This window comes from Ascaphus truei, chromosome 2, assembly GCF_040206685.1.
Source record: "Ascaphus truei isolate aAscTru1 chromosome 2, aAscTru1.hap1, whole genome shotgun sequence".
NCBI classification, from domain to species: Eukaryota; Metazoa; Chordata; class Amphibia; order Anura; family Ascaphidae; genus Ascaphus; species Ascaphus truei.
The window spans coordinates 115,669,743-115,689,273 of record NC_134484.1 but is presented as its reverse complement, the minus strand read 5'-3'; the positions used below and the strand labels follow the sequence as shown (position 1 = coordinate 115,689,273).

General features: G+C 45.9%; 1 protein-coding gene across 1 annotated transcript in view; it reads left to right on the top strand.

Moving 5' to 3' along the window:
• The first annotated feature begins 2,441 nt into the window (after positions 1–2,441).
• Positions 2,442–19,531, top strand: part of LOC142488560 (aquaporin-4-like) — a 47,836-nt gene continuing 30,746 nt past the window's right edge. The window contains exon 1 of the mRNA XM_075589034.1: positions 2,442–2,512. The gene's annotated coding sequence lies outside the window, so the exon portion shown is untranslated. The remainder of the gene's footprint in view (positions 2,513–19,531) is intronic.

Sequence of the window (19,531 nt, the reverse complement as noted above, 5' to 3'; positions counted from 1 at the left end):
ACTGAGTGAGTGGGTGACTGAGTGGGTGACTGAGTGTGTGACTGAGTGAGTGAGTGGGTGAGTGAGTGACTGGGTGGGTGACTGGGTGATTTAGTGAATAGGTGGGTGAGTGGGTGAGTGGGTGGGTGACTGGGTGGGTGTGTGGGTGACTGGGTGGGTGTGTGGGTGACTGGGTGGGTGTGTGGGTGGTTGACTTTGACTGGGTGACAGTGGGTGGGTGGGAGATGGTGGGTAACTGGGTTACAGTGTGTGGGTGGGAGACAGTGGGTGACTTACCTTGACCGGGTGGTGGTTCCTGGCGGCAGACGGTTCCCCTCCTGGCTCTGATATCCCCATGGCATCTGGCTGGGGCAGGAGGTGGGTTCGGGAAGTTGGCGGGGGGGCAAGAGTGGAAGGCTGGGGCAGGGGACCATGGTTCCCTAAAGGCTGTTAAAAATGTTTTTTGAAGCAAAAAGTGCATTTGCATGTCATTTCCCAGAATCCTTTGCAGCAGTGGAAGTGCTGTGTGCTGGGTGATAATGGTGAAAGGTGGGGTTGCAGACCTGCCCAAGACATGCAAATGAGCTTACAGTTGTATTTCCATTTGTTATATGCTTTGCTGTGGAGGGTTTTTGTCACTTTTTTTACTCACCATAACTTAACTCATGATAACTTAAATCATATATATGATTAAAAAAAATCACTGGCACTCCAATAGAAATTCAATAATGAATTCAATAATGAATAGGTGCATGTCTCATATAGATAATAAAAGTATACATTACCGCATAGCAGCAAAAAGGAGACAGCACTCAGGTGAATGAAAATTAATGTATTAAATACAGCACATAACTCCAACATTTCGATCCTACAGGGGGACCTTCCTCAGGGTGGTGCACAGATTTAATCTAAAGCGGCTGCCTCCGCGGGTATTTTTAACCCGCGGACGGCACGCGGCTATTTTCGGCTGTTTTCGGCCGGTTTTCCTGCGCCTCGGGCGCTTCAATGATAAGCGCCATTAGCGCTTATCTATTGAAGCGGCTGCCGCGCGGGAAACTCCGATTCAAATCGGAGGAAAGCCCCGCGGTTAGCCTTTATTTAACCGGCAAGCTTTAGATATATATATATATATATATATATATATATATATTCCCTATGGAATCAATACCTACTGTAGCATTACCTTAGTCATGCATAATGGTTTTACTTACACTACGTGTAGCTATTGGTGGCTTTTACACACACACACACACACACTACGATACTGTTGTTTAGACGAAATCACACGGGCAGCACTTAATTGTTAGGTCAAAAAAGAGTATATTGTGAATCAAAGACAAAGAACCAACGTTTCGGTCCGCCAGAGGGACCTTTGTCAAGGTGGTGCACGAATATGACAATATACTCTTTTTTTGACCTAACAATTGATTGCTGCCCGTGTGATTTCGTCTAGACAATGGTATCATATTTCCTATTATTACCTTATGGGATTAGCCCCTACATAATTTTCTAGTGGAGTGCCTGCTGTTCGCTGTGTTACACAATACGTGTGTGTGTGTGTGTGTGTGTGTGTGTGTGTGTGTGTGTGTGTGTGTGTGTGTGTGTGTGTGTGTGTGTGTGTGTGTGTGTGTGTGTGTGTGTGTGTGTGTGTGCGCGCGTGTGTGTGTGTGTGTGTTTGTGTGTGTGTGTGTGTGCCACCAATAGTGTAAGTAAAACCATTATTTATGCATGACTAAGGTAATTCTAGGTATTGATTCCATAGGGACCTTTCCTAGTCATAAACATGAATTGTTCCATAGCAACATACTGTAGTCAGTAAATTGTGTAAAGCTTCAGTATGATAGGATGTGAAAGAGCGTGTTTACAATGTAATAATTAAGATGACATTAAAATTGAGACTTTAAAGAGTCGTCTATGAGAAATACAGTAAGAGTGAGAGGAGAGAAGACAAGTCTGTGCATTTAAACAGTCGGTTAGCACTGCAAAACAATATATTGTCTCTTTACAGAAAGTCATCTAACATGGAACATAAAATCTATTTTTAAAATCTACAGTAATTCATGAGTTTTCACCATTAAGGTTACATAATCAACACTAAATATATAACTTTAAAAATGAAGCTAAGACTTACATTATATCAAATAAAAATGCATTCTCAAATTTGTACTTTTTTCACATCATTTTTACTTTCAAATGTTAGTGATTTCATACTGTAAAAAAAAAAAGTTACATTTGATCCCTGTAGATAATGTAAACAAAACCTTTAAGAGAATAACTTTCGTACTATTGGGGTAATGAGATACTACTTTATAAACTGTGCATCGGGTCTTTGTAGCTACATTATACAGTACCTTGTTACATGTATATACAGTAAGGAAGAAAGGTGTCTTTTAACATCACAGGTGCATGTTCGGGAATGGGAGGGGCAAAAGAGCAATCTCATATTGTTTTGCTGCCAAGCACTGGAAAGAAAGCAGAGAGAGGAGCTTTTAACAGGAAGGTCTGAGCAGTCGGATATTTAGAAGCAAATAAGGTAAAGCTCCCAAGCTGATGTACTTGTCTAGTAATGATAAGGAATTGTAAGCATCTGATAAATGTTACTTTTAATTTTATTAAAAGCATTAGGATGATATAATATTAAATTAAGATTCCTATTGTTTAACTCTGTGTATTGCACTTGTGAAACTTTTTATATTATTTCCCTGTACAGTCTACCTATTTCTGTAAAGCACTGCGTACATTTATGGCAAATAATATATATCCATAATGGTAAAATGTACTAAGCAGATATAATATATTGTGGAAACTTAGACAAGGTCTCTTTCTGAAATATAACTGAGACGATAAATATCCAGTCTTTGCAAAAATACTAGTGCTGCACGTCAGTATGCTTCTCAGCTTGTTTTGTTACTTCATTTGGTAAAATACATTTGAGCTCAAACGAGGGACACAAAATGGGTTTAAAAAAATGATACGTAGGAGATCTATATAGAACATGGATGGGTAATTATTTGGGCTGGAGGGCCACTGGACAAGCTTTGGTAAGCTTTGCGTGCCACACACTTAATGTAGAATCTACATTGTCAGTGGCAGCACACAAAGCTTATCAAAGCTCACCTCTGCACTCGTTTCTCCCCATTTGAATCTTCCCTACCTTTTCTCTCTCACTCTCTCTTCTCTCACTCACTCCATGTCCCTCACTCATTCACTCTCACTCACTCTCACTAACTCTCTGTCTCCTTCCCTCTCCTCTCTCTCACTCACCTTCCTCACTCACTCTCCTATCTCACTCTCCTTGTCACTCACACATTCCTCTACTCACTCATCCCCCTTCTCCCTCCCTCACTCTGCTTCTTCCTGACTCTCCTTTTCACTCACACACTCATCTTCTCACGCACTCCCCTTCCCACTCACTCCCCTTCTCCCGCATTGTCCTTCTCCCTCACTGTCCTTCTCCCCACTTCTCACTCTCCCCCAGTCCTTACCTGTGCGGGTGATGGAGGCAGTGTCAGAAGCAGCAGCGGTGAAAGAATCAACAGCGCGGAAAGAGCCCACATAGGTGATGATTACAGAAGTCGGGCCTCTGTGAAGAGCCCACATAGGCGATGATAACAGAAATTGGGCCTCCATCCGTGATAGGACCACCTGGGTGTGCTCCAGAAGCACTGCTGTGTCCTTCACCATGCTGCTGTGTCCTCCGTCGCACTGCTGCCTTTGACACTGCCTCCATCACCCACACCATGCGTAGGGCCTGGGGAGTGGCTCCGTAGCTAGGTCGGCCACAGCCAACCATCCTGTGGGCCAATATCGCCTGTGGCGATACTTTGCCCACCCCTGATATATAAAGTAGAAGCGGTTCTGCGTTAAAATATTTGTGTTTAAAAACATTAGCATTTTTTTTCTAAAATGCTACATATTTCTAGTGGTCTAAAAAAAATAGACTTATGCCACTTTTAAGTTAATGGAGAAAACCAACACAAAACCCTTCAAGAAAAGTAACGCAAGTCATACATTTTTTATTATCTATACCCACGCGATCATGCAACTGTAACTTTGCTCTAAGATTGTCCGACTTGGTCCAGAATTCCCTCACCTTGTCGCAGACGTACATGAAACTGATGCAACAATTAATATTACATAGTCGCAAGTATTTTGATGTGCAGTCCTATTCCATCAGGAAATCCCAAGATGTCTCCTCTTGCGACTGATGTCATCTTGAACTTACTCACACCTGTGTCCTCCGTTCTCTGTTGTGTTGCTAAAATGCAATCCCCTCTGATCACGATGCATAGATAATCTTCCAGTGTAGCAGAGAAAAAAGATGTTAAGTAACTGCCAGCAAGGTCTAAGTACACCCTTCCAAACACCCAATACTAACTATAGTGAACAAATGTGCTTAAGTGATTAAAAGTTTTAATAGAAGGTTATTCTCATTGTCTTTATTTAATTAGCACTATATCATAATCCAAAAATGTATAACTACAGTATATTGAAATAATTGATCCAGAATTAGGCGTACCTTCATAATATTTGAATTTTGCAGACTCCCGACTGTATGGATAGCAATGGCAGCATTACTGTTCCTGCAGACAGAATTTATTGGGAAATACTGTACTTTATAGAACACTTATATACTCTCCAAAAAACAACCTAAAGATAAGTTGTCATTTAACCCCTTGGGGAAAACGGTCTATTGTGTAAATCTAGTATGCCTCCCTGCGTAATAATATTGTATATTTCTCTGTCCCTCAGACAGCTGCCTTAATATTTCCTAATACATTCTGTTTACAGGAACACTAATGCTGCCATTGTGTCCATACAGTCTGTAGTCTGCAAAATTGAAATATTAGGAAGGTACGCCTAATTCCAGATCAATGATTTAAATAAAGGTATATATTTTTGGATCATGATATACAGCTAAGAAAGACAATGAAAATAACCTTGTTTTATGACTTTTAGTCACTTAAGCACGTTTGTTCACTAGAGTTGGTATTGGGTGTTTAGAAGGATGTACTTATTCCTTGTTGGCAGTTACTTAACATCTTTTTTCTCTGCTACACTGGAACACTGATGCAGATTATCTATGCATCATGATGAGGAGACTGCGTGTAGGCAACACAACAGAGAACAGAGGTCGCGAGTGTGAGTTCAAGATGATGTCAGTCGCAAAAGGAGACAGAACCGGACTGCGCAGGCACGAGAGAACAGCAGAGGATTACAAGAACCTGGTATTTCGGGACTATTTATACTAGACATTTGAGAGACTATAAACACGCTACTTCACTTGAGAGAGGCTGATATAGCAGCCGAAACGTCGATTTATCTACATATTAGCCTAATACATTCTTCTTTTGAAAATCTGAAGTGCCCTTATTCATCTTCTAAATTGGATACAAATGTCACAAGCAAATTGGAACATCAGTACTCAGACTGTAGGCCTAGTAATAAAATATTACAGGGAATGTTATGGTAATAAACAAATGAAGAGAATATAAACCATGTACAGGAAAAGTGTTCGAATAACTTATTAATAAGACTTGAAGATTTGGAAACTTCTCAACCCATATTTTCTAATTAAAACAAATGGCTGGTTGGTTCATCTAGTCACTTTAATAAACAGAAATATAGCGAATACATTTGAAAAAAGATTCAAACAGAACCAAAAAGCCGCTAAAATAGTTGGCCATTCTTGAGAAATGTCTGTAAATAAGGCTCATTACCTGCGAACAAGAAGAGACATGTCTTATGACATAGCTTGATCACCCTCCGATCTTCTGATTTTTATCATTATATTTTCTTTTATTATTCACTTAAGAAACTGAATTAATACATTTAGAATGTTTTAACTCACATGAGTTAGTTTAATATATCACATACACATTCTATTACGTTAATGTAGAGAACAAAAGAGGAGTGTAGCTCTTGGGGGGGAAATGGGAAAAGAGAAAAAACACATTAGAGCAACACAGTGACAAATATATTGAGGGATTAATTAACCAGCGTCAAATGCACTGGAGAAGTCCTTAAGGGATATAGATGCTGGATGAACAGGATCCTCTCAAGCTCAACAGCGCAAAAGAACCAAGGCGGTCGTTTTGCCCTGCTGAGCCCGAGAGGATCCTGTCCTTCCTGCATCTATATCCCTAGAGGACGTATCCAGTGCCTGCCAGCTTGATTCTACGCTGGAGGCTGCTTAATGGGGAGACCTTTTGTACTTGTGCTGTTGGTGGAGCTTGTGAGCTTAGAACGCTCTTTTTCAATGTACAGTTTGTGAGTGCATTCATTTTATTCTCTCTGTCGATAAAGTTGTGTTATAGAATTATGCTATGTAGGCATTTTACCTTTTTAATTTCTCAAACATCCTGGAGATACACTCGGATCCTTGCCTATACACAGACCTCCATCCTGTATTCCACCATTGGTTCCTAATGCTGAAAATAGTTTGGAGTGTGTGAATGCATTTGAAGCTGGTTAATTGATCATTTAATATATTCGTCATACTGTTTTATTCCCTATTTTATGTTTTTGACCCTGGAAAGGTTTTTGAAGTAGCACCTGGCATTTATCATACAGGTTGTATTTTTCTTTATCCTTTTATTTGTAGCCCCCTTTCCCCGTGACTAAGGGAACTACCCATGCTAAATACCTGTTTAGCATAGAGGAGGCCTTATCCCCCACCACTGGGAGCCTGGGTTGATAGCTTTCTATCGGTATGCAGAGCCTCCACCTGGGCGGGATCCTAGCGCTGCAGGATAACCCCTCTCAGGCACCAAATGTATGTAACATAGCCTCCTGGCAGTTAATTCCTTTCCTGGGCCTTTCCTCTGTCAGTCCTGATAGTGCAGGCAGTGGTAAGGTTAATTCCTTTATTAGGCCTGTGTGTGTGTATTCCAGCCTTGAATAATGTATCAGTATTCAAGGGCAGGCCTAGCAACTCTGAAGATGTCAATCTGAGGGATGAATATTGGTTGGAATGCCCCCTGATGTGTGTGGGCCAATCTGTATCCGGCTCTGGCTTGCTATGAGTCAGAGACACTCCCCTAGGATTGTCAAATTAGAGACATCTTCCCAAATTGGCAGTTCGTTAGTTCTGAGTCTGAGAGAATACAGTGATATGAAGAACTATCTCTCCCTCCCAGTCAAGCCAAGACTGGGAGGGGAGGGAACCGTGCAGCCTATATCAGGGATCTGATGTAGCGGGATTAGAGAGAGAGAAGCAGATGATGATAAGAACCATGTGAACTGTCTATTCTCTGTCCTGGAGCTGAATGCTGAATAAATAATGAAAAGACATGCTGAGTGTGAGTTACAGGCTCTGGTATGAAGGAGTGTCAGTGGGGGTCCATCTCCTGAATTTCCACAGGGGATCCTCGCTAGCTGGAGGCACTGCACCATCAAGAGAGTGATCAAGGTAATATGTCCCGCCCCCCTTCCTTTTCCTGTCCTGGCTCTCCCCACACCACCGCAGAGCCCTCAGCACTCCTGTTGCCAGCAGGTCACAGCACCAAGACCACATGAAAGTAATCAAGAAGGAGAGTACCCCCCATCTCACTTAGGGGGAAGGGGTATGATAAAAGGGTTACATTTGGAGGCACGGCTGAGATTAACTGCTCCCCAGGACAGGACAGGTTTTACCAATGGTACAGGCTTCCAGAGACCGTGAACCATGCAGCAGTGTTTGGGACTTTGCAGCAGCAGACATGCTCCAGATAGGTAATCTCTCCCTGAAGCTTCCCCTATATTGGGGCGACTCCTTGGTGGCTATGTGCCAGGGAGCGTGCATACCCACATACACGCCACTAAATAGGATTTGGGGCGACTCCTAGGTGGCTATGTGCCAGGGAGCATGGATACCCTGTGTAACAGGGGACTTATCTCTGTTCACAAATGTGCCTCTAATCCAGCAGTGTGGTGGTTAACTGCTGGTAGGCAATTAACTAATACCACCTGGCTGATTGCAGGTGGTAGAGAAAGCGTGCCTTTCCGTGAGATTCCTTAGTCCACAACTGGGCTGAACCAAAGGAAGGACAGATGTCTTGAGCGGCAAGCTGACCACAAGACAAAGGGGACAAGATTCTAAACTTGGAGCCTGACATTGCCTGTGCACACAAGGGTGCGGTTCCAAGAGAGCAGAGAAGCTTCCCCTACAGCAGCCCAGCTAACAGATAAGACTTTTCATATAAGACTTTTATCTGTGTCTATGTGTATTGATAAATATCTCCATGATTTGGGGCTGGTAAATAGCTTAGCTAACCAACCCAGTCAGAGAGGGCTGAGCTACATGTGTAGATAGTCTCCAAAGCAGAGATAGGTTTTTTTGTTTGGCTTATTCTCTTATGTTGATTTTTGCATTGTTTAAAGCGACAGGCACAATAAAGCCTTGTTTTAATTTCACCTTAAAACAGTCTCCATTGTGTACCTCTGCACATGGCCTCCTACATATGGTGTCAGAAGTGGGATGAGAGGTGATCTTTGAAGTTAGAAGGACCCGGAGATTGCCTGTGGAATTTTTTTTTGTGCTTTTTTCCTACAAACAGCCTGAGCAACATAAAAAAATATCATGCAGCAGAGACCAGAGTTAAAGTGATACACACCCAGGCAGGAAATCTACACTGCACTGAAACTTACAAAACCACAGATGGACTCTTTTCCCCAATCCCAAGAGGAGAGAGGGAAAGACTGCTGAAGCAAGTAAACCTTATTTGGCTATCACAATAAAGTGTAATATGGTCATTCAAATAGGAGGTTTGCCTTCCAGCCATAGTCAGGGTTCAAGAAGTGAGTTAGCCCTTAAATGGGATTGACGTTTGTTGTTTTCAAATGTTTCGCTGAAGCAGTGAATACAGATGGTGACCCATGAGCGGTACTGGTTCTTCAAGTAAAGGCTGCCACACCGCATAAGACTACCAGCTGTGAATGGAGTATATGCAGAAAAGTGTGAAAATTGATGCGACTGTGGGCCTCATGCAGAGAGCAGCGCTATTTGAAATCTCGCCATTTTCCCGCGAAAATCGCGCTAAAAACAGGTGAAAATGGCGAGCTAGGGAAAACGCGCCATTTTTTTTTTTTTTTTTTTAAACTCGCCTTTCTACCGGCGAGAACCTAAATCTCCCCTGTTGAAAAAATATCCATATTCAGAAAGGCGCGATCGCCATCTAGTGGCTGATCGCGCCAATAACATGGAGAGAAATTCTCTATTTACCTCCGCCAAAAAAACTTGGCTGGAAGCTGCAGGTCGGCGGCCGGAGGGGGAGAAAAAAAAAAAAACGCGTTTTTTTTTCAACACGTTTCAACAGCGCTCATAGCGCTGGTTGAAACTCTCCATATGCAGAAAGGATTCTAAATGCAGTTTTCGGACCTTTCTGCATATGGAGAAAAAAACTCTCTATTAAAGCTTCTTTTTATTCCCCTCTCCAATTTTAAATAGCGCTGCTCTCTGCATGAGGCCCTGTGCTGAAGCGGGGGGATTTTTAGCAAACAAATGCTGAGGGTAAAATTGCCCTACCGGGGAAAAAGCGATTGCTGAACAGTATAAAAGGTATTCTAAAGCCAATTGCTGAGTGTTGAGTCACCCTGCCGTGAGTGAAAGAAATATTCCACTGCAAAGAATGTTTTTTTTTTCTGCAAGTAAAAAAGTCTGCCTATGTATCTTGGGAGTAAAACAGGCACCCAAAGAGTGAAGTGTGAATGCCATAATACCCAAAGATGAGACTGAAAATTACTGAACTCAAGCAGAAAACCAAATTATGTTGCTGAAGCAGAGGGATTTAAATAGCAAGTAAATAGTGTAAAGCAAATGCCTTTGCTGAAGCCAGAAAATGGGCAGCTAGCAAGCACTGTATTTAAAGAAATAGAACCCTGGGAATTTAAAATGGCCACCCAGCTGAAGTCAAATACAGACTCTGTAAAAATAGGGAATAAAATGTGTTCCTGGTGTAAAGAACCCCACCACACGGAGCAGTGTCCCTTCAGGCCTTATTCAGATGATGAGAATAAATGCATGCACAGCAATGATAATGTTATAAAACTTACCCAAGGGAAGAAAAATTCTACAGAGAGGCCTGTGAGAGCTACGACATCTACAAGCAAAATATGCCCACTTGTAGGACTACCACCGTTTGGGGTTCTAGGAAATACAGTGAGAACAGCTGCAATAGCGCCTCCTGAGGTCAGGAAGAAAAATATACCTGATGGCCCCAAAATGGAGGACAAAATACAACATTCCTGTAATGAACCCTACCCCACAGAAGAGTGGCCCTTCCAGTCCGATGAGGAGGAAGACATCTCTTATGGGGAACCCAAACCGAGTCACACCCACAAAACACCCCAAGAATGGTGGGGGTGCCTGAACTCGGTACGAACCGAAAAGACCGCTCCCTATGATGACGAATATGATTGGCAGGAGAAAGAGCGGGAGCAGTGGATCACCGAATATTTCCGTCGGCTATTACAGTTGCAAGAAAAGCCAGATGGATCCAGTGACGCTGCTAAAATTTCAAATTAAGATGGAGACCCCAGTATCCCTGAGGGGATGGTGTCATCCAAAACAAAAAGGCGAAAAGCGGTTCTTCACTTACTGTGGAAGGAACAGACACATCTGCAGATCTTGCAGAGGAAAAGGGGGTCCGAAATGCCCTGCAGCCTAGAGAAAATGGAGAAGTTGTCCCGCAGATGACCGAATATCCAGAGGGCCCAAGGCAGAAGTCGTGTACCCCAAAGAAGTGTCTGTCCGGTGCTAATAGTGAAAAAACCTCAACCAACCATCCCAGGGAAGCGGAGCCGGAACCGGTGAGTGACGATCCCTTGACCAGCCCTGGGGATGCCCTGAAGGTTGCCAGGCATGACTGTGATCATCTACAGGAAAATAACGTGAAGCTACAGAAAGATGTGCTCACAATGTACTCTTTGGCCAGGACAGAATTGGACGATCTCAAGACTGAGCTAGATACTGCAAACTCTACTATTACCGCCATGGATGAAAAGCAGAGCCAATCTGATTAAATGATGGCTAAGCTGAAGCGGAAGTAGGAGGAGGCACTGAAGCAGATGACAGTCTTCCAGCAAGAGATGCACACTCTAAGCATAGATCTGAATGCCTCTGCTCTATGGGAACGTGGTAGCGAAATAACGCAAGATTATATTTTATTCAGACGTGAATTCCAACTTGTGTTTGATACCCCCGCACGGCACGAGACAGCTGCCTTCTCCCTCTTCCATGTTTCTCAGGGTCGAAATTCAGCTGCCAAATACGCCATCGCGTTCCGTACGCTGGCCGCCGAAGTCAAATGGAATGATGAGGCGCTCGCAGCTGCATACTGGCACGAACTCTCAGATACGTTGAAAGACGATCTGGCCACTCACGCCCGGCCTACGTCCCTGGAGGAACTCCTCACCCTAAGCGTACGCATGGATCAGCGCACGCAAGAGCGATGACACGAGAGGCAGTGTTCCCGTTCTTCTTCCTCTGTTGTGTCTCACAGGTCAATCGCTACTCCTCTCCTGGCCCTGGAGGCCTCAGAACCTATGCAGGTTGGCAGTCAACAACTCCAGGCAACCGAGAGAGCGCGGCGGGGCCAGAACCGGCTGTGTTTCTACTGTGCTTCCTCGGAACATCGTCTCCAGAATTGTCCCTTGAAGCCGGGAAACGGGCACACCCAGTAAAGGTAGAGGGGCTTCTACTGGGTACTGTCTCTCCTAACCCCTCTCCTTCCAAAGCTCTCCCAAAGAAGCTGATGCTACCAGCCACACTGGAGTGTCCCAAACTTGTCGTAAAAGTCAAAGCGTTCATAGATTCTGGATCGGGCGGTAATTTCCTGGACCAGCAGTTTGCAGTGGAGAATACAATCCCCATGGTCAGAAGGAAGAGCCCAATTGGCCTTAAGGCCATCGACGGACGACCACTCCAGCCGGCTTTCATCATCTGGGAGTCTATTCCCTTTGGGTTGTGTAACGCCCTTGCCGTGCTTCAGGAATTTATGAACGACATCTTCCGTGACTTTTGGGAACCTTTGTCATTGTCTATCTAGAAGACATCCTTATTTTTTCTAAAAATCTGGAGGAACATATTCAACATACCAAATTTGTGCTCTCCAGGCTGCGTTCTAACCGCCTTTACGCCAAGATGGAAAAGTGTTTGTTTCACCAGGCGTCCACGGCCTTCCTTGGCTATATAATCTCTAGCCAAGGTTTCTCCATGGATCCAGAGAAGCTGAAGGCGGTCCTTGATTGGCCACTCCCTAATTCGCTCAAAGCGGTGCAACGTTTTCTGGGCTTCGCTAATTATTACAGGAAGTTTATCAATAAAATTTCTTCCATTGCTCTTCCCATCACAGCCTTGATCAAAAAGGGCGCCGACGTCACATCCTGTCACCAGACGCCATCACAACTTTCGAGACTCTTAAGGAGGCGTTCGTGTCTGCCCCCATCCTGCGTCATCCGGACACCTCCCTCCCCTTTACTTTGGAGGTTGACGCCTCAGACGTAGGAGCTGGCGCAGTCCTTTCCCAGAGGACTTCTCCCCAAGAGAAACTCCATCCTTGTGGGATTTTTTTCACGGAAATTCTCATCAGCAGAATTGAATTATGATGTTGGTAATCGTGAACTTTTTGAAATTAAGTTGGCTCTCCAGGAATGGAGACATCTTTTAGAGGGTTTCAAGGAACCAATCGCCATTCTCACGGACCACAAAAATTTGTTATATATTGAGGGTGCTTGTCGCTTGGGCTCCCGCCAGGCTCGCTGGTCACTCTTCTTTTCCCGCTTCAACTACACCATCTCTTATATCCCTGGTACCAAAAATGTTAAAGCGGATGCCCTTTCTCGTCAGTTTGCCTCGGAGATCGAGGCTAAAGAAATCTCTGAACCTATTCTCCCGGCCAAGTGCATAATCTCGGCTAACAACTTCGAAGTATTGGACGAGATCCACATGGCACAAGCACATGTCCCCAGCAGGTTCAAGGCACCAGAAGGACGTCTCTACGCGGCTCCACGTTTCCGCCTTAAAGTCTTACTTTGGGGTCATTCCTCCAGAGCAGTTGGTCATCCAGGCTTCAAGAGGACAGCTGATCTCATTAAACAGACTTTCTGGTGGCCCAAGATGAATCAAGATATCTTCAATTTTACGTCCGCCTGTCCGGTTTGTGCCCAGAGTAAAACCCTCCATCATAAGCCGTCTGGACTTCTGCTACCCCTTCCCATCCCGGAACAACCATGGAAACACATTTCAATGGACTTTATCGTTGAACTGCCAGTGTCCAAGGGGTTGAACACTATCTTGGTCGTAGTTGATAGAGTTTCAAAGCAGGCTCATTTTGTTCCCCTGAAGGGTCTTCCCAACTCGGCTACCTTGGCGGATGTCTTCTCCAAAGAAATCTTTAGGCTGCATGGAGTTCCCATTTCTATCGTCTCAGACCGGGGATCCCAGTTCATCTCGAAATTCTGGCGAGCTTTCTCTCAAAGATTGGGTATCTCCCTCTTGTTCTCCTCAGGATATCATCCACAAACCAATGGCCAAACTGAAAGGATAAACCAAACTCTCGAACAGTATCTGAGATGCTTCATTTCCGACTCACAAGATAACTGGGTGGATCTTCTACCATGGGCTGAATTTGCCATCAATTCCTTAAAGAACGAGTCCACTCAGGGAGTCTCCTTTTTTTATCAACTGTGGCTTTCACCCCATTAGCCTCCCTCTCTCACTTCTCCTTCTGGAGTTCCTGCAGCCGACTCTCATATCACCAACTTGCAAGAATCCTGGAAAAAGATTCCTAAGTCCTTACGTTCTGCGGTAGCCAAGCAAAAGACCAAAGCTGATCGCCACCGCCAGAAAGGTCCTTCATTCAAACCCGGTGATCTAGTCTGGCTATCATCCAAGAACATTAGGCTCAAGTCTCCTTCACCCAAACTGTCCCCTAGATTCTTGGGACCTTTTAAAATCATAGAGAAGGTCAACCCTGTGGCCTATCGCCTCGAGCTTCCCCCCTCTATGAAAATCCCATCTGTCTTTCATGTTTCCCTCCTCAAAGAGTTTGTGTCCAGCCCTCACTTCCCGGATCCCCAGCGGAAACCTACTCCAGTGTCCACCATGGGTTAACAGGAGTATAAAATACAGTCCCTTATTGACTCTCGTATTTAAAAAAAAAGACTTCAGTTTTTGGTACACTGGAAGGGCTACGGTCCTGAGGAACGTTCCTGGGTACCGGCACATTACGTCCACGCCCCAAGGTTGCTTTCCCAGTTTCACTAGAAATTCCCCCTTAAGCCGTGGTTGGATCACTCGGAGATTGATCCTCAAGGGGGGGATACTGTGATGACTCAGGAGATTCCTTCCTCTCCTTGTCCCTCTTTCCCATCTCCTGTCACCCTTTTTTTATTCCTTCTCACTCCTCTCCTTCACCTTCTACCTCTCTCCCCTTACCACAGCGCGTCCCCCGCAGGTCCCGCATACCCATGCGCTCCCTTAACCCTTGCCTTGATCCTCCCGCTCCATCTCCCCCGCTGTACCTCTGTTACCTTCCCTTGTGGTGCTATCCGTTCCGTTGCCTCTCCCTTGCGTGGTGCCCGCGGCGCGGCATTCCGCTCGCCTGGTGACGCGTACGGCATGTGCATCCCCTCAGCACTCGGAGGACGCGCTTTCATGCCCCACCCTGCCCTTGCTGGCCATCGCGCGGGCACAGGCCTCGTGTGCGTTCCCCCCCCTCTTGGCTCCGTCCTCCTCCTGCGGTCTTCCCCTGCTCTGTGCGGGCCACGTCTGTGTTTGCAACCTGTGCTCGCCCATCCCCAGCTTACAGGGGGCGCGCGCACAGACGCTTCTTATCAGCTTTCCCCTGCCTCCGCCTCCCAAGCCGTACAGGCCATTCCCCTGACTGCCCCTTCTGTCTCCTCATCTTCTTCCCCTGACCTATCTCCAGCTTCTCCCACTTCTCTCTCTACTCCTCCCCTCTCTGTCATTGGTGCACCTTCCTTTATAATCCCTGTCTGTCCACCTCTACCTCGCTCTGCATAGTTCCTGTTTCTCTGTGTGTACCTGACCTATGAGGTGCTCTCTCTGTGCTTCCGTTATTACCTGCTCCTGTGTTACTTTGGATTTCCCTGGCTTTGACCCCTGCTGACCCTGGACTACTCTGCTCTCTGGTATCCCTTGAACTCTGCTACACATACGACTTCGCTGACCTCTGGCTTCCTAGGACCTGGCTTGTCCTCTGACGACTCTACCCTCTGGATCCCTGGACATTGACTAACGGACACGACTATTCTCACGGACACTCCCCAAGCGTTGCAAGTATACTCTAACTACTCTTCCAACAGGCCCAGCAACGCTATACTACACTGTGGGCTTGCTCCCACTGCTGTGGGTGTGTGGTATCATACCGTTCCCACCTCAGTACTGGGGTCTAGCTTGGTCTGCGGGCATACAGGTGTGACACTGTCAAGACCAGGGTATATGGAAATTATGGATCAGCAGAACCGCACAGTGATCCCACAACGTGGTCTACCAGAATCTCTCTCCGATTGCTGCGTCTGCCTATTAAGGGAGTTCTCTCTGGATGGTGTCCCTTAATGTCTATTAGTGTGTCTGGGGTCTGGTCCTAGACTGCAGGCCGCAGATCACTGTGTGGTGTCCTGGCCTCAGTGATACTCAACACCACTATCAACAATAGTGTAGTGACTACACGGAAGCTTCCCTATCTGGGGCCTTCCCTACAGCAACCACAACCTGGAAGGGATTTAGGGCCTCTCTGGGGCCTATGGAGAAATCTAGCCTAGTCCGGGAGCCACTGGCACCCAGACACTACCTTCTCCCTGCTTCAACTGTCAGCAACTGCCAGCGCACGCTCTTTCACGCCAAACTGTCTCAACATTTTTCTGCATGTTCCACAGGCTCCTGGGACATGTAGTCCCTTGCGGAGCCATCTCCTAAGATGGCCATTGCAACTTTGGGGACTGCGCATGTGCAAAGGGAATTGTACGAAATCCCGATCCTCTGGACGCAACAGGACGCAAGCTCAGCTTGAGAGATCCTGGCAACTGGAGACAAGCGTGACGTCACATCTGCCCTTACCGCAGTGCACACCGGAAGTGTCGGACGTGAACGAGCGAACGCGCTGGAGACTAAATGCCCAGAGGATCGGGATTTCGTACAATTCCCTGTATTGTATTTTACAATGTGAGTGCATTTATATCTTTGCTACTGGTCCTAAAGTACACTTTTTAGATATACTACACCATGCTAGTCTTTGGGCTCTATGCAGTAAGCCCCGATAAAATCTTTTCGGGAAGGGTGGCGGATAGGTGGCGGATAGTGGTTTTTTTGGCGATTTGCCCTCGCAGTATTCAGTAAGGCCCGAATCCATGCCGATCCCTGCCGAAGCACTGCGAATGCAAAACTGCCGATGAACTGTGCCGATACAGCCTGGCTCCCGATAAGCCTTCCGATAGGCCTTTTCTGCCGATAGATGTTTGCAGCAGAGAAAGACAAGCTGCTCTCTCAGCGCAAACATCGGCAACAAATAAAGTATTTATAAACAACTTTTATTCATAGTGTACATGTGCAGGGGGTCTCCGGAGCTGAACCGCACTGGTTTCAGGTCCGGGGACCCCCTTCTTCCCGAGATACAGACCCCTTTATGAGGTGCCGGTATCCCTCTGCATTTAAAGGTCCCGATCACGTGACCACGACATGTAAACCAAGCAGAGGGATGCCGGCACCCCATAAAGGGGTCTGTATCTCGGGAAGCAGGGGGTCCCTGGATCTGAAATCAAAGGGCTTCAGCTCCGGAGACCCTCTGCACATCTACACTGTGAATAAAACACACATATCAATACAGACTCGTTCCTTACCTTTGCGGCTATGTGCTACGGAAACGAAGCAGCATGAATGTATTTGAATAATAGTGTACTGTGAGCAGGGGGTCCCCTGAGCTGAACCGCGTTGCTTTGTGGACCAGGGACCCCCTGCTTCCCGAGTTACAGGCCCCGGAATGTGTCATTGGGTGGCAGTGTCGCCGCCATCTTTATTGCACCCCATTTGCGCCGTGTCCGCTATAAATATGGCGGTGACACTGGCACCGGTGCCCCAAACCGGGGCCTATAACTCGGGAAGCAGGGGGTCTCTGAGCCACAAATCAATGCGGTTCAGCTCAGGGGACCCCCTGCTCCCGCACAATATTATTAAAATACAGAAATGCTGCTTCATTACCATAGCGTATAGCTGCTAAGGCAATGAAGGGGTTAAGGCAGAATAGCATGTTTATTGGGGACAATTGCCCCCAATAAACATTGCAATAAACAACATACACCCACTGTGTATTTTAAATACATAAACAGCAATAAATACAATAAATACATATAGTACTCACCACCCATGTCCGGCTGCCACGATGAAGGCCATCCTCCTCTTCATCCTGCCCATGACCCCTCTGCTACTACAAAACAGACACAAGAATTAAAATATCCAATGTAATGTCCCCTAACCCCTTAATCACCATAGCGGTTATTAACCGCTACAGTCATTAAGGGGTTAACCCACCCTCACCCACCACTCGGGACGCCTACATACCCTCCCACACTAACCCCCCACGGGAGGCCTACCCACACACCGTTGGTGAAATCAGAACCCCCACCCCCAGAACCCACAATAGAAACAATACAGTGACACACAATAAACATCATTATATTTATTAAATACATTACCCACCCCCTGTGCCCCCCCATAAATACAAGATTTATCCATTTACATACAGGGTTCATAACGCAGCCCTACGTGAGTCCCCGGTGGGCTGGCGGGGCACCTGGACAGACCTACAGGGTACCAGCAGCCCTTTTCAAACAGGTTCTGGAGGCCTGCTGGTGGGTCCCACCAGCACCATGGCCCCCAGGTGGTCTCCTTGGGTCACCGTGGGCCACAATTGGGTCTCCACGGTAGGCCCAAGGATGTCTGGGAGCCCTGGGTCAGACCCACAGGTGTCTGCGGGGCCTCGGGTGGTTCCCACGGGGGTCTGGGGAACTCACAAGTGCTCACTATGGGTCCGCGGTGCCCCCACAGAAGTGGGACCACACATCTTCATCCCCGCACCTACGGGTCTGCGGTGCCCCCACAGAAGTGGGACCACATAGCTTCATCCCCGCAGACTACGGGTCGGAGGTGCCCCCACAGATGTGAGGCCACCGCTTCATCCCCGCATGTGTCACCCGTGGAACCACCAGCCTGATACCCGTGGGATACCAGAGGAGACCCGCAGGTGGTCTCCAGAGGTCCCACGCAGAACCACGGAACAAACCCTGAATGTAAAAAAAATAAACCTGGCCTATACATTCAATACATACACCCCCCCCCCAACACCTACAGTACAATAATGTGCAAAATAACTATTATCCAGATAGGGATAATAGATTAATTGCCCATTATTAAAAACATTAACTAGCATATTCAAATAAATAAAGAACTACTGACCTCATCAATACGAAGTGTCCGTCGCCAGCATCATCCTTATCTTGCCCACAAAATACATAGCCAAAACAAAGCCAATACATTGCAAGTCAATGAAAACCTGACACATGGTACGGTAGCCAATCAGAGTAGGGATTGAGTTCCCACGCTCTGATTGGCTCTAGTACCATGTGTCAGGTTTTCATTAACGTCACATCCTTTCTCCCCCAAGCCTCTGTCACATGGTATACTAGAGCCAAGCAGAGTAGGGATGGAGTTCCCACGCTCTGATTGGCTCCCGTACCATGTGAGGCCGGCCATGTTTCTTTTCATGACATCATCTTAAAGGCAATTGAAGCAAAGCCATTCTGATTGGCTGTGCTTTCATTGCCTTTAAGTGACGTCATCAATTTTTTTTTTATTGGCCGAAACACATGGTTTTCATGGCCCAATCAGGACCGTGGGAACCATGACGAAAATGTGACGTCATAGGCCTTTAAAAGCCTATGTCGTCTCATTTTGAAGCCAGACGCCGCGGAGGAAGGACCTCCGGAGAAGAAAGAAGACCAGGGCGTGGCCGAAGGCGGGAAGAAGACACCGGAAGAAGGTAAAAGAAAGAAGAATACAGATGAAGATGGATTACAATTAGAAGACCCGTGGATTGCTTTGGATTTTTAGTTTAATGTTTATTTTTTTCTGGTTTATTATTTTATGGGTTCCTGTGCCTGGTGTTTTTGTACGTGAGTAAGCTGTTCAACGGGAGTCGGTGGGGCCACGTAATGGTAAGTGAACTAAAGAAATGAATTTAATTGAACTTTAAAACAATTTTACATGCTTTTTTAACGTGTATTTTTTTTTTGTGGTATATCATTTCTTGCCACTGTATGTATGTATGTATATGTGTCTAGAGAGATATATACATACAGGGTAAGAAATGATGTTGTTTTAAAAGCTTGATTTGATGTGTTTTAAATTAATTTGGCTATGCTGCTATGCTTTATTGTGAGTTTAAAGTATTTTACAATTAGATAGATGTAATCCTTGGTATTGTATTCTGTGTTTGAGGTTAGGGCTAGCCTTGGTTTGTGGTTGGTACTTATATTTTTTCACATGCAAAATTGTTCT